The sequence below is a fragment of the Schistocerca nitens genome, chromosome 5 (assembly GCF_023898315.1).
Source record: "Schistocerca nitens isolate TAMUIC-IGC-003100 chromosome 5, iqSchNite1.1, whole genome shotgun sequence".
Classification (NCBI taxonomy): Eukaryota; Metazoa; Arthropoda; class Insecta; order Orthoptera; family Acrididae; genus Schistocerca; species Schistocerca nitens.
The window spans coordinates 712,355,396-712,367,731 of record NC_064618.1 but is presented as its reverse complement, the minus strand read 5'-3'; the positions used below and the strand labels follow the sequence as shown (position 1 = coordinate 712,367,731).

General features: G+C 40.5%; 1 pseudogene; it reads left to right on the top strand.

The window, feature by feature from the left end:
• The first annotated feature begins 10,793 nt into the window (after positions 1-10,793).
• On the top strand, positions 10,794-10,911 carry LOC126261142 (5S ribosomal RNA; annotated as a pseudogene).
• The last annotated feature ends 1,425 nt before the right edge of the window (positions 10,912-12,336 follow it).

Below are 12,336 nucleotides of genomic sequence, written 5' to 3'. Positions count from 1 at the left end.
CGGTAAAAATATTGTGTGTCAGTTTAAGCACAGTCATGTATAATTGTTCAAAGGGCACATTTCATATGGCGACCCTGCCAAAATACCTCACTGGAATCTTCTGAATTTTTCTTGTAGTTTGTGTAATTAGTGTAGCTTTTGTTTATTGCTAGCACATAATCGTAGAGAGAATCTCCTTTGTAGTTGCAGTTTTTCATTGTTGTACAGTAAAACAGTTGTGGCATGCATGTAGATTTGCACCAAGTATTTCGCAGCTGCACTTGCAATTAACTAGATATTATTTTCAGTGCTATGTTAATGTGTTTTCTTATTTTGCTCTTCAAATTGTGCTTTTCTGTGTTGTCGTGTGAAATATTGTGACAATAATGGCGTGTGAAAAACGTAATACTAGGCTCCAAAGTAAATTGAGAAATGACAGTGAAGACGAAAGCAGTGTGTTAGCGCCACCGTGTAATGAATTAACTAATGTTCAACATAGTAATTTAGTAATTGTGCATAGGGAAATGGAGCGGGCGGCAAACAATGGTGTAGACAGTGAAACAATTAGTGAAAAGGGAAGCATTATCGATCGATCGGTCTGCAACAGCTCGCCTCAGGAATCCGAAATGACAGGACACAATCTTGCAAATACTGTAGATTCAGGTTTTGCGTCCTCACCGTTTTCTCAAATAAGTCAAGACACATTTTCTGCTTGTCAAAATGTGAATGTTGCTGGTGCAAATGCACTGCCAAAAAGCATAAAGGAACAGATTCCATACACTAATACATTATTATTGCAATTAATGCAACAAATGGGACAAAGGCTACAAAAGTTAGACACAATGGAACAAAATCTTCACACCACGCTTGAACTAACACGTGAAGATTTAACTACTGAGTTACATAAAATCGAATCGAAATGTCAAAAAGTCTGTAATGACGTAACAACACAAATTTGTGAGCATTTCCAACCTATTTTTTCGCGGCATGAAAATACATTACAGAATCACGAAGCAGCCATAAAATAAATGCAAATTGTTGTTCATGAAAATCATGAGACCTTGCAAGCTAAAATTGACTCAGTTGCATCTACCGATTCGGTTATGCAACTTGCAAAAACTCAGGAAAACTTAAAGGACACAGTAGATACGATTTCAACAGAAATGGACATTCTGAAATTTGGTTCAGAAAAACACACTGAGGAAATAAGTACTCTATCGGAGAAAGTAGCCATTTCGAACAATCTGAATTTTCCAGTCTTGTGAAATATTTTGAAGACATGTTGCACAAGGATCAGTTCACTAACTTATCTACAAAGGTAGATGATGATCTGAATGACAGAAGACCTGTAGCCATCACTGACACAGAAGAGTATGAACAAATTAAGAAATTCAAACAAAATCAGAATCAAATTAATATGCAACACAAAAGAGAAATCCGGGAAGTACAAGATCAGTTGGCACAAGTAATACAAAAATTACATATTTCAGAGGACACTCGCGCTCCAACACGGGAAGAGGGACTTAGAAATACGGAAAAGCCACAAAATAATAACTCAGGGCATTTCGGAAGTTATGAAAGAATTTGGCAATGTGCACCGAATTTTGAGATGGAACCGCCGACACGACGTAACAATGACCGATATGCGACTCGTCGACACGATGATTTTGACTATAAGCTGTTCTTTACTAAACGTAAATTCAAAACATTTAAGAATTCTGGCAACGACATTCACCCACAAGCGTGGCTCCATCAATTCTCTCATTGTTTTCCTCCCAACTGGTCATTAGAGCACAGATTAGAATTTATGTGTGTCTATTTAGAGAATGAACCAGCTGTAAGAATGCGATCGGTCATTCACGATTGCCACAGTGAAGGAGAATTTTATCATGCCTTCCTCTCAGCATATTGGTCTCAAGCTACACAAGATCGAGTAAAACACAGTATCATAATGATGAAACATTTCGAACAATCTGAATTTTCCAGTCTTGTGAAATATTTTGAAGACATGTTGCACAAGAATCAGTACCTGTCAAACCCATACAGCCCCTCAGAACTAATCCGCATTTGCTTAATCAAATTACTTGAACATTTACGACATATTATTTTGGTAGGATCTTGCAAAGACGACATTGAAGCTTTTCAGGGACTCTTACAAGAATTAGAAATTGACACTGACAATAGCGGGACGCGAAAACAGAAACACAACAATTACAGGTCACATCCGTCACAATTCCGCGATGAAAGAAATAATAACTGGACACGACAAGCCTATTCCTACAACGCAAATCGTGACCAAAACAGACACCACCCGTATGACAACCGTTGGCAGAGTAGTAATAATTACAGGGAAAGATCACCTCTCTGCGGTAGTGACTATCACAGAGACAATCATAGAAACAGACAATATGGGAACCAAAATAATTATTATCAAGGGAGACAGAATAACTTTAGACGCAACGGTCCAGCGCGCAGTTACGATTCAGGGAGAAATTCTCCACCACGTGACCGACAAGAAAGAAACTATGGAATCTACCGACATGACGACAGACGATATAATCATAACGACAGACCTGAATTTCATCAGAACTGGCGAGATTCAAACACGGCGGGGCCCTCTCGACAAGGTGAATTGATCTCCAAATCCCAATAACGACGCGCGCCAACAAAGAAACAGACAATGACTCGCACCGCAGGCAGCCACGTGCGGGCTGGGCTTCAGAAAAATAACATAAGCTAACCTTGAGAAAAATTCCAGTACTTCTTACCAACGCATACCACATGATAATTGCGTTGAAACTGAAACTCTGCATACTAGGAAGAGTAGAGGTTTACAACAAATTTGACGTGTAAAACCATTTATTGAGAGATAATCTGCTTTTTAACTTAGTCTTTGCCATAAAATTTTTCACTTCACGCTACTAGTACAATTTGTCACACTGAGAAACTGTTAACATGCAACTATGTTTTGAAGTTAAATATCCAGTCAAGTACCAAGAGAACTTATTTAAGCAGAAATTACGAATGCATTGTTATAGTGAACAGACGACACAGTGTTATTGTGTGTGTACATTCTTGCTTGTTAGTTGCACGATTACGTAACGACTATGAGGCTCACATACTTAGAACATGTACCTGTACTGCTAATGAGATTTTAATGCAACATTTTGGTTTAGTTGAAAAGACATTCTTTATTTGAAGTACTTTCTGTGAGATTAAAGGTGACTTAGCATTTGGTTTCTTTGACAGCTACACGATTATATCACGATGCTACTAATGTGTGACACAATTTACATTGTTGCTTTTGTGCTGTATCCGCTTTATATCTGCATAGTTTTTCTGAATTCTTCTGGAAAGTAAAACATGTTTTAGTAGTAACTTTGTGGTATAGCTACAATAAGACAGCCTTTTTTGTAGCACAACAATACGTTAAAGTGTAGCACTTTCTTGATCACAGTACTGTATGTAATAACTACGATATCTATACGCATAGCATTTCGCTTTTGTTTATTACCAGGTAAGTACATTGACTTCCACAGAACTTTGCTTACGGACAACGATAATTACGACACTTGGCACATTTTTTACCTTTAAGTAATTACAGAGATTATGTTACAACAAGACGCACAATTTAGCGCTACAGGACACGCATTTGAGTGATAAATTTTGTACTTAAAACATTTATTTTTAAAGATTTTTGAATTACAAAGAAAGCTTTCCGTGATACATTTCATTCCATTGCTGTAATCTGTAACACCTGAGGGTATAATTACCTTAATCCTCAGGGGGGTACACGTTTACTTTGTGTACCATGTGTTTGGCAAGCACTAGGAGCCCTAGCTAATATGGTATTTGCTTATACAACTTTAGACATCGGTACCATATTCCTCCAACACAGAATTACACAGCTACCTGATTATTTAACAGAGAAACAAACATCTTTTTACTACATCAGTGACCGATATTTACTCAATTACACAGTTGGATAACTTCACACTTATGAAATTGTATTTTGTCTGTACTTGTGAACTGTTCATATTTTTTTGGAACCATTGTGATAATACGAGAGCTTTGAATGTCGTATTTGGTATGAGATCATGATTTTTAAAGTACGTTTGAGGTAGATGACACTATTGAAATGAGCAGAGAATTTTTTTTAGGTTTTGAAATTATTGGAGGAAGCTACAACGATTTTGAGAATTGACTGAGATGTTATGATATTATTACGATGATGATGTGTATTATTCTGTTGAGGTATGTTTATGATCAATAAGATGATGCTACCGTATACGAGGAATTTGATTATGCTACGTATTTCTTATGATGAAATATTGAAGAAGTGTCGACGAATGTGTATATGTATAATAAGGTAAGGAATAATGAGTAGTGGTTAGGGACTCTGATTTGTGGAAAAGGACTGGAAACCAAGAATCGTACTTTAAGAATTATGAAATGTATTTATATGCGTAAATGTATCACAACGCCAACGAAAATTTTTTGGACACAGTTATGTTTATAGGATTTTGTTTCTACACATTTGTAACACAAATTCTCGACCTGTGAAATTTTTTATATGAGACTGTCACTGTAGTGCAAACTGGTGTCGTAAATATTTCGGTAAGAAAGTTAAATGACCACCTTCACGTAATGCGTCATGGGCACCCAGCTGCATGACAGTCGCCTGGAAAAAAGCCATTAGTGTGTGCCTTTCAGAGGCACAGGTGAAAAAAAAATGAGAGGCCATTATCCTCACTATTGACATTTCTTTGTAGAAAGCGTCGCAAATACGACACACTCAAACTTGAAAACATATGATTACACTGTGGAGCTCTTAATTTATGATATTTACTAAAATGCCTAATGAAATCATGAGAAACATTTTTACATCTATTGTCTTTCTAGTTGAGAGATTGCTCAATTTGTTTAATATCTAGTTTCTAGCTGCACTGCAGCATTGGTTAAAATAAAATTTAATAGCTGTACTAATATAGATATTTTATACCTACAAATCCAGTAAATAAATAATTTTATGACCTGCTTCCAAAAAAAATGAGGGAGCACAAAAAGACATTTCCCTTCAAAGGAATTGCATAGATAATTTTTGTCAATGACTTGGTAAATTTTTGGTACAGTAAGTAAAGGTGATGCATCACTCTAGTGTTAAGATGTGACATAGGTATTAGACATGGCCATCTTTACTGTAATATTTTTTATGCTTGAGCTTTGTCATAATTAGATATAAGTTACTGCATTTGCTGCTGCTGCTTGCTTTGCCAATTTGCATTTTTTGTTGTTGTCATTGCTGCTTGTATTAATTGTTTTGTGCTGCTGCATTGCTTCATCCCTTAGTTTATGCATCTGAGCTCAGTAGATTTAAGTTAGCTTAAGAGGGGCTAGACTATATAAGAGAATGAGTTGCGATGAATTGGAAGAAATGCATTGAGAAGTTATATGAAAAAAGTACAGAAAGCAGGTATAGATAGGACTTTTTGAAATAATGAAGAACGAAGGGAGATCTCCGAGAAGTAAAGAAAGTTTTTTTTGCAAAATACTGCAGTAAAACAAACCCTGTCCTTTCCTTGTGTTATCCCACTATATGTTTGTGTACCCTTGGGTATTTGTGTTCTTCTTGTCTTTATGTGTTTATCTGATGAGAGTTACGTTGTAGAATTTTGTGATAATATGTTATTTACTTTGTAAAGATGTTTAGACATTATTTATTCTGTTTTGTTTTAATGCTCATGTGTGAAGTTGATGTTTCAAAAGTTATTCTGATCTTTTATGTATTTACTTGTCATAATTCCTGTAACACTGATGTATATGTTTATTTCCATTCTTTTGTAAAGCCTGTATTACTACAAATGTTATCTGTACTATTATATTCTTTAATGATTTTTTTGTACCTTTGTAATTGTATTCTTATGTTATAAAATTGTAATTGACACCAGTTCATCAAATTAAGTAACTTGTAAGTTACATTTCACTGCACACGTTTCTGTTGGTCATAGTATATGGACAATATGTGAGAAGTAGGGACTGATAGTGTTTACACATGCATTGATAATTCAGCAAGGGACTGGTTAACAGCATTGCTGGTTCTAAGGACAATTCCAAAAAAAGTTTGTGAGTGCTGAAGCGGTGGTTTATGGACTTGCTATATAGTACAAGACTTTTCGATGGTGATTGTGCACTGGCACAGTCGCAACAGATGGCTGCTGGCCGTCTCTACAAGGACTGAAGTGGTTGTGCACCTTTGATGGCCCACCAATACCATTATTTCTCCAAGGACTGCAGTGGGTCTGCACCTCTGGTAGCCCACCAATACCATAATCTCTACCAGGACTACAGTAGGTCTGCTCTTTGATGACCTACCTACCAACATTCTTCAAAACTTCGACTGACTCTGTGGTGGGTTTTCTCTGTTGTGGCCTATTACCTGTCTGCATGTCAAGAGTCAGCACTGTCTTTCTGTTGGAAGGACAACACTACTTCTTCAAGACTGCATGGAAATCCATTACTTCCATGTGCATTCTCTTTTACTGCTCAGACTTTAGGAGAAAAAAAAAAACACTGCAATTTTACTGTGATGAATGATCAGGACTGTCTTTATGGACTGTGGGAAAACTTTAGCTTTTGACCAACATTGTATCAATAAGTGTGTGCATTTGATTTCTTTGTTATTGTAATTATGAAAAATTTTTTCCAATCTGTATTGGCCACTGCCCAAAACAATTTGTAAAATTTTTTGTGGGGAGCATGGGGGCTATGTAAGTAGGCTTTTTAGGTTTTCTTATTGGTAACGCCACGTAGCACTCTGTATGAAAATCACTGGCTGTGCTGTGTGCAGTCTGTGGCTAGTTTGCATTGTTGTCTGCCATTGTAGTGTTGGGCAGCTGGTTGTTAACAGCGCGTAGCGTTGCGCAGTTGGAGGTGAGCCGCCAGCAGTGGTGGATGTGGGGAGAGAGATGGCGGAAATTTGAGAACCGATGATCTGGACGTGTGTCCATCAGAGACAACACATTTGTAAGATGGATGTCATGAACTGCTATATATATTATGACTTTTGAACACTATTAAGGTAAATACATTGTTTGTTCTCTATCAAAATCTTTCATTTGCTAACTATGCCTATCAGTAGTTAGTGCCTTCAGTAGTTTGAATCTTTTATTTAGCTGGCAGTAGTGGCGCTCGCTGTATTGCAGTAGTTCGAGTAACGAAGACTTTTGTGAGGTAAGTGATTTGTGAAAGGTATAGTTTATTGTTAATCAGGACCATTCTTTTGTAGGGATTATTGAAAGTCAGACTGCGTTGCGCTAAAAATATTGTGTGTCAGTTTAAGCACAGTCATGTATAATTGTTCAAAGGGGACGTTTCAAAATGTCGGACAGTTTCGTTTTGGGCCACCATAATCAGTTGTAAAATGTAATCTCTTTCGTTGGACACATTCACGTAAAGGGTTATTGCATTCTTCGTTTCATTGTTACTGATATAGATTGACATGTTCATATCTTAGTATGGATGTTCTGTGACGTTAACGTTGCAAGCATAGTTTAAGTTCAAGTATGGTGGGGCATTTTGCACTACACGTTTGAACTCTGATATTCATACTTTCTGTGAACTGCAAACTTTATTCAGTGCTACGCTTCTTTGAATGGTTATTTTATGAAGTTACTAGACAGCACATGCGCTTTCTGTTGTTTATTGTATACACAGTGTTGCGTATTACTTTGATATTTCGTTATCTCTGGTAACGTAATTGTATTCTTTCATGTGGTTTGTATTTTTCCTAGTTTTCCACCGTGACTTGCATCGTCTGCATTAGGATGTCTGGCACCATGCAGTCTCGATGCAGGCACTGGATGTAATGCAGTCCGTGTGAGAAACACGTAGTGTTACGCTGTTACAAAATATTTAAATTTTTCGCATCTCAGAACTAGTGCCTAAGATAACTGTGGTGCACTACGGGCGACAAATGGCAGTGGTGAATGACGGCTGTGGAAATGTGTACGTGCGGGAAGAAGTGTAACTGTTGGGTAACTGACAGCCCAAATGAACCACAGGACTACCAACAGTGTCTCCTCAACGACAATTCTGCCAACGTTTCTGCATTTGGGCCTCTGCAGCAGACGCCTGGTTCAGGCACACATTCTGATTGCTCTTCATCAGCTGCAAAGGCTGGGATTTGCATGCCAATAACGTAACTCGACGCCCAATGAGTGGTGACAGATGACGTTTTCAGATTAATCACTTATTATGCTCTACCACACATATGGCGGTTGACGTGTATGGCGAGAAACGTTTGAAAGCAAACAACCTGCAGCAATCATCGGAAGGTTATGGTCTGGAAAATGTTTTCAGTGTAGTCCCTGTGTGATCTACACATTCTTGGAGGCACAATGGATCAACACAAGTATGCATCTGTCCTCTAGAACCGTGTCCATCTGTTCAAAAATGGTTCAAATGGCTCTGAGCACTATGGGACTTAACTGCTGTGGTCATCAGTCCCCTAGAACGTAGAACTACTTAAACCTAACTAACCTAAGGACATCACACACACCCATGCCCGAGGCAGGATTCGAACCTGCGACCACAGCGGTCACGCGGCTCCAGGCCGTTGCGCCTAGAACCGCACGGCCACTACGGCCGGCTGTCCATCTGTACACGCAGTTGTTTTTCCTGGTTGTACAACGCAACGCGTCATGCAGCTCACAGGGTACGCATGTGTTTTGGTGAGCACCAGGAAGAGTTTACCGTACACCCCTAGCAACCAAACAGGCCGAATTTAAACTCAATCGAGAATGTGTAGGATCACTTTATAGGGCTGTTCACGTCCTGGATCCTCAGTCGAGAAACTTAGCGCAGCTGGCCACAGCACTCGAGTCAGCGTAGCTACACATACCTGTTGGTACCTTCCAAAACCTCACTGGCTGTCTTCCAGCATGTCTCGCAGTGGTCCAAGATGCAAAAGATGTTTATTCAGTCTCTTGACAGGTGGTCACATTAATGTGATTGGACAGTGTATTTGGTGTCTATTTCATACCAGACGATAAAGATACCAGTATGGGGATCTGTGCCACGTTTACAATTTCTCTAAACTGTATTCTGTTAGCAGAAAGAGACTGGTGCCTCAAGTGTTTCTCTGGGCACTCCATGAAAGATGTGCTGCAGAACAACAGTACATCAAAGCATCCTTTATGTTTTTGCAGAGGCACTGTTGCTTCCCCACAACATTTAATGCAGCCCTGCATCAAGCAACTGGAAGAGGTACCTGCGACAACTCTTTCACAGGACTTGTACATGCAGGGTAATGCAAACTCTTCTGACTTCACACCTTATCTGTTACTGGTGACTCGAATTAATATGAAGATCGTGTCTGACTAGATTAACGTAAAACATAAAGAAAAATTCCAGGCACAAAAAAAATGCATCAGAAAACACAGCAAGCATTTTGGGCATTTGGGCATACTAGTTGGTGGATGTATGAAACATTATATGTATAGATGTATCATAGATTGGATGGCCATGTACGAGGTCTGTTAGAAAAGTATCCGACCTTTGGCCGGGAAAAAAGACTGGCTTACCTGGACTGATGGACATCTAATAACCCTTAAAGTAGTTCCCTTGTGACTCCACACACTTCTTCCAGCCATTGCTGGAAGCATGCGGCAAAAGCCTCTTTCGGAATGGAGTTGCTATCATTATTTCCTCTCTTGTCCGAAATCGCGTTCCTTTCAATGGCCTCTTGAATTTGGTGAACAGAAGCACAAATATGGGTTTTCGCCGAAAAAGTCTGAATCACATGCAAGTAATGTGCTGGAGCATTGTCGTGATGAAGGCGCCGCTTTTCTGTTGACTGCACGTCCGGTCTCTTGCGCCACACAGTACCACGTAGGCGATGCAGGACATCCCAGTAGTACTCTTTGGTGACTGTTTGACCCTGTGGTGCGTACTCAAGGTGTACCACATTGCGGGAGTCAAAGGAAGCAGTCAGCGTCACTTCGACGTTGCTGCATACTTCGTGGGCCTTCTTTGGTCTTGGTGACAAGGAATGCTTCCACTGTGACGACTGGGGATTGGTTTCTGGGTCGTACCTATACACAGGTCTCGTCACTAGTGATTATGGTGTTCACGATGTTCACTGTTGTGTGGAGTCCAGCATGACCTCTGAGACTGCAACGCATTGTCGCTTTCGCTCCGCCTTGAACAGCTTCGGCACGAATTTCGCCTACACCCTCTTCATGGTCAAATATTCGGTCACAACGGAATGTGTCGAAAAAATACTAATGTCTACCTCATTTCAAATCTTTCTGATAGCCACATGATGATTCTGCATAACTAAAGAACGCAACATCCCCAACACTGGCTAAGTTTCACGGAAGCGCGAAATTTAGTGCGGACGCCAATGTGAGATGCTATTAATAGTTTCCACACTGAAACATTGCCTCAATATATGGTAGAAAACCCAAAGAGATTCTGGTAGTATGTAAAGTGCACCAGTGGCAAAGAAACAGTCAATACTGTCACTGTGCGATAGCGATGGAAATGTTACTGATGATAGTGTCACTAAAGCGGAGTTACTAAATACAGTTTTCCGTAATTCCTTCACGAAAGAAGATGAAGTAAATATTTCAGAATTCGAAACCAAAACAGCTGTTAACATGAGTGACATAACAATAGATACCTTAGGTGTTGCGAAACAACTCAAATCACTTAAGAAAGGCAAGTCTTCCGGTCCAGATGGTATACCAGTCAGGTCCCTTTCTGGGTATGCAATCATAATAGAGACTTTCTTAACAATCATATACAACCACTCAAGCAACGGCCTTGCCGCAGTGGATACACCGGTTCCCGTCAGATCACCGAAGTTAAGCGCTGTCGGGCGTGGCCGGCACTTGGATAGGTGACCATCCGGGCCGCCATGCGCTGTTGCCATTTTTTGGGGTGAACTCAGCCTCGTGATGCCAATTGAGGAGCTACTCGACCGAATAGTAGCGGCTCCGGTCAAAGAAAACCATCATAGCGACCGGGAGAGCGGTGTGCTGACCACACGCCCATCCTATCCGCATCCTTATCTGAGGATGACACGGCGGTCGGATGGTCCCGATGGGCCACTTGTGGCCTGAAGACGGAGTGCTTTTATATACAACCACTCACTTGACGAAAGGTCCGCTCCTAAAGACTGGAAAGTAGCACAGGTCACACCAATATTCAGGAAAGGAAATAGGAGTAACCCATTGAATTACAGACCTATACCACTGACCTCAATTTGCGGTAGGATTTTGGAGCATATACTTGAGAGGTTCCATGCCCTCTTTTGTATGTCTCCTTTCACTTTCATCAATTTTATTAATGTTCTATGTCATTGCACGGTAGTAACAGACCAAATAAGGTTATTGTAATGAGAGTATTTGTACTGAGAGCTAAAAAAAAATTCACTTGATTCCTATACATGTTGTTTTACTTCCCTGGGTGGCCTGTGCGAGGTAAGCATCGGAGGATGTGGCACACGGCATTTTCGGTTGGGAGCTGCACTTCCCTGAATTCTGAGGGGTTCGTACAATAGGTTTAAGTGCCTGGCGGAACGACTGACGTCGGTCGAGTTTCGCCTATTGTATGCAGGGCGAAACGACCTGCAAGACGTCTGAGTGTTGCCGCAGTTTATGTGTTTACCGTTTTGGCGCGTCCATAACGAAGATTCCTGGCACTGACTGACTGCATTGTCCTCTTGATTCTGAGAATACTTGTGGACCGTGCCCTGCTGGGTGCGACTGTCTGGCTCCAGATGGCCGGTGGTCTAGGCAGGTAGTTTTAGTAGCCGCACAAACGGCAAGTTCAATGCCCTCAGCTGAATAGCACAGGCATGATTGGTCAACTTAAACTGAGGCTAGTTGACATCATAAAGCCCTGCTCGAAATTGGAGGGAACGGTCGCTATTGGCGCGAATAATGTTCTGAGACAGTGTGGGGGAATTCTGGAATCAGAACTGAATGCTGATTCGAGTAGAGTAGGGAGTAGAGCAATGTTGGCTTCGCTCTTGCGTTACTGGGCCAGTGAATTTTGGGATCTGATCTTCCTCGGAGTCGGACTGTCTTGGGACTAGGTCGCTCTTTTTTGGAAGCCTTCGGGGCCAGGGGTTGACACAGAGTTTCTGCACGGCAGAAGTCGGCGTCTACATCATCATGACGCTGCCTACCGATGACGTGCTGCAGATTTCAGTACTGGTGCAGTATTTTGCGGCTCCGGCATTGTAGAACCTTATCAATTTTATACTGGATCACTCAGCACAACGCGCGCTCGCTATGCTACAAGTCCACCTCGCTTGTTTCTCTGTGTGATCCCATTTGAGCTCTCACTACT